Here is a 3,097-nt window from a genome sequence, read left to right as displayed (position 1 = left end):
AACATGAGACCATCCTTCCTCCCACCCTGCTCGAGGGGTCAGTCACCAGAGCACCCACTCACATAGGCAGGACATTACCAGGGGGGAACAGCCCCCAAACACAGTGCTACACCACGCAGGAATTTTTGTTCCCCACCACAAGCACCCAAAGGAATCTGCCTCTCCACTCACCAGGGATTTACTTCTGCAAGAGCCTGAATATTTTGACACATAAGCAGTTGCTTAACTAAGCAAGTAAAGCAAAGAGACTTGCAGAGCTCCTACAATGATGCTGAGATTTACCTGGATGGTGGCGATGCCGGTTGTGTCCGGGGCCCAATCCTCACAGAGGAAAGGAAAGAGCTCAGAGCATCCCGGGAGGGTAAGATTCCCAGTCATCTTCCTGCCAATACTGAGAAACCATCCCTGCTCCTAACCCCTCACACACCAGACCACAGGTCTGCTCCCAACTCCCAAGAAAATGTGAATCACTCAACATTTATCAGTTCAAAACACTCATGCAATTAGCAAGGTTGTTATTTTTTTTCCTTCTTTCAGTATAATTATATACATTTTAATGCAATTACCACCCCTTTATTTTGTACATTAAACAGTAGGCAACTGAAGGAAGAGAGAGGCTTTATTTTTCTTGGCTTCGCCTTTCTGAAAATAATGGTATGTTGCAAAACAGCTCTGGCAGAAGGGCTTATCTTCTCCAGAGAAAGAGAGGGAGCAGATGGAAAATGGGAAGGGGGAAGGACAGATCTCCTATAGGGAAAGCAGGGATTGCAATGCCTCTCCACGCTGCCCTCACCCTCTAGTCCCTACACATACCTACAACACTCAGAAACCATCCCTGTTACCTGGGGCAGGACTGGGAAACAGCCTCAGCCTCCATCCTCCACCGCCGACAGAAAGGAAAACCAAATCAAGCAAATGGTGGTGGGTTACTCAACCCCTGAAGCCAGGGTCATTAGCCGGATTAAAGCTCCTGAGCTCCGGCCGGCAGCACGGATAGCAAAGTGCAGCTAAACTGCCCAAATTGGATTACTACTGCTCCCAGGTCTCCCTGCCAAGTTGGCCAGCGGATTGCGGAATGCTCAAGATAGCGAGGCGGGCGCGGAGCACCTGGGGCTGATCCACACGCTGCCAGGGAGAAGGAGACATGAGGATGAGACAGTCCCCGCACAGTGGGTCACCCAGAGCCATGCAGCCTGTCCTTGGCACCCCTGCCATGCTCTCACTTTCTCCAGTGAAATCCCTCATGAGCTCAGCTCAAGGAGCAAAGAGGATATCGCACCGTGGCTGGTACCAGGTCCTGGATCAACAGCAGCGATAACAAATCTCCTCTGTGGTTCAGGCAGCTCACAAGGGTCTCAGCACAGACCAGCATGCAGCAGCCCATGGGACAGGGGTGGACTCAGCCCTCATCACACCAACACACCTTGCACCATAAGAATAGACGAGTCACCCAAAATAGTCTAAATTGGCACCACATAAGGAGACTTCAGAAGAAAAAAGGAGCCAAAGGGTTTGTGAAACACGAGCCTGACAGTCTGGATGTGGAGTTTTTCTCCAGACTCAAACATCTCACCATGAGGGCAACAGGGAAGAGGTGTGCCAAGCCTTGGCTTAAGGGAAAATGAAATTGTAAACATTTTTAAGTCAGGTTTTAAGTGGTAGCTTCCACTTAGAACAAGGGCTGGAGGCAGCATGGGTGAGGGATGCTCAGGGAAGCAAGGCAAACAAGGACACTGCCCTGTGCCGGGCCATGCTCTGATGAGCCAGTGGAAAGATGTGCATTTTGGATACACGACATGCAGAGCACAGGGAGACAAGTCACATCTGCCCATGCCTGGTATGGAAACCATCAAGATCTATTTACTGGCTGGAGCTTTTCTCCCCCATAATGCATAAGATGTTTGCTCTTACTTGGCTTTTGGTGGACCACATTGGGATATATCTACATGGCTTCCATGCTGTCTCCTGGACAGTCCTAAGAGGGGCACAGCTGAGGCTGTGGGTCAGAAATGGTGTCAGAGCACACGTGTGCAGTGGTGTTCCCCACAGCACTCCCCAGAACATGTCATGGGCTACAGCCAGAGAAGAAACTGGTTGTCCCCAGCCCGAAGCCAAACCAGCCACACCAGCACTGGACAGAGAGGCAAATATTCACTCCGCCCCACAGTGCTCAGAACCTTGCTGAGAAAAGGGGCCCCAGCCCAAATTCAGGAGAGGTAAGGGATCAGGGACCATGCTGAACCAAGCTCCCCTTCACTCCTGACTCCCAGCCCTTGGGCCTTCCACCACACACACAACACACCACCAAAACGTTCACCAGTCAAACACTGGCCAGGAGCCCCCTGCTCCACATACGTTCTTCCACGTAGCACACAAGTACCTAATGACACAATTTGGAGGAGACACCAGTGAACGACAGAGATCAGCAAGGCAAGGTGTCCACACTTACATCCCACCGACCCAGTCAATGCAAAAGCTGAGCTTGCAGGCAGCAAGAGTGGCACAAGGGCAGCGAGGTGACCCGTGCCCACCTTTGCTGCACAGAGGGATGGCAGCACCTCCACTGCCTTGCCTCTTCCAAGGTCCACCTTCCTTCTATTGTGCCGGGGGTGCTGGAAAACACGACCGACTCCTCACTGCGGACACAAACGACTGCAGCACCGCAACACCCTGCACGGGGAGGCGGTCACAACAAAGCCCAGCGGGGCTCAGCAAAGCCCGACGCTGCAGGCAAAGGCTCCCCCCGGTTTGCAGCGAGCTGGAAGCGCCAGCACGGCAGCACCAGGCTCGGAAATTCCCAGCTCAGAGCCCAGCCTGGCTCTCACCCGTGGTTAGAACTACAGCCGGGAGCAAGGCAGGCAGCAACAAAGGCTCTGACCCACGCTCAGCCTAGAGAATAAACACATACAAGTTTCCCTTATTAAGTCCGAGCCCGGGGCCGAATCCTTCCCTTTGTTCAACGGATGTCGAACCCAGCAAACCCACCGAAATAAACTGCTCGGTGTGACATTTCCAGGCGGGGAGCGGGGCAGGGGCCGGCCCCGGCTGCCGCCAGGCTGGAGGAGGGGAGGCAGCCCTGCCCGCGCGGCGCAGCCAC

Source organism: Chaetura pelagica, unplaced genomic scaffold (genome assembly GCF_000747805.2).
Source record: "Chaetura pelagica isolate M959 unplaced genomic scaffold, ChaPel_1.0 scaffold316, whole genome shotgun sequence".
NCBI lineage: Eukaryota > Metazoa > Chordata > Aves > Apodiformes > Apodidae > Chaetura > Chaetura pelagica.
Note: the sequence above shows the minus strand (reverse complement) of the source record.